Source organism: Helianthus annuus, chromosome 15 (genome assembly GCF_002127325.2).
Source record: "Helianthus annuus cultivar XRQ/B chromosome 15, HanXRQr2.0-SUNRISE, whole genome shotgun sequence".
In the NCBI taxonomy this organism is placed as follows: Eukaryota; Viridiplantae; Streptophyta; class Magnoliopsida; order Asterales; family Asteraceae; genus Helianthus; species Helianthus annuus.
The window spans coordinates 145,296,728-145,297,462 of record NC_035447.2 but is presented as its reverse complement, the minus strand read 5'-3'; positions in this window follow the sequence as shown (position 1 = coordinate 145,297,462).

Sequence of the window (735 nt, the reverse complement as noted above, 5' to 3'; positions counted from 1 at the left end):
AGGTATGTTAAGCCCATGTCACTGTTCTGGAGTGTTTGTTGCGTTAAACTGATTACGTTTACGCATCAGTTCACGTATAACTTCCTAGAAAGCGATTTAAAGCTCGAAATCCAACAAGAATTGATATGTGCAAATGATACACATATTTATACAAATCCCAAGTATGAAATACAATACTTCATTGATTTGGTATTTGTTTAATGGCCGTGGAGGCACAGATGTCACACGACCATCTTTGTTCTTACCAATTGGTTTAGGAATGATATGATCAAGAACAAATCGAGCAGTAGAGTAACTTTTCAATTTCAAATCTATACGCTCATTTTCAATTTTGGCTTCTTCAAGTTGAAGTTGAAGCTTTGCTCTGATACCAATTGAGATTCCAGGATCTGACGGGTTTGACAGAGTTTTGGCCCCGATAGAACCGATTCGGTATTATATTATTGATAAGAAAGGCGTAGAAGCAGAATAGACATTGGTTGAATGCTTCATTCATTCATACCGAACAAGTGTTACAAGCTGGCGAAACTCTGGATAAATTTCGCCAGCATTTCCTCTCTGGGAACCAAAGCTTAACAAATGAGGAGCCCAAATCCTATATTTATAGGAAACGCCCATTCGCACGAACCTGTCTAGAACGAATGAGCTAACTCGTGCGAATGTGACTCGGGCGGATGTGATGTCCCATCCGTACGAATGTGCCATTTGTATGAATGGGTATAAACATTACAAATC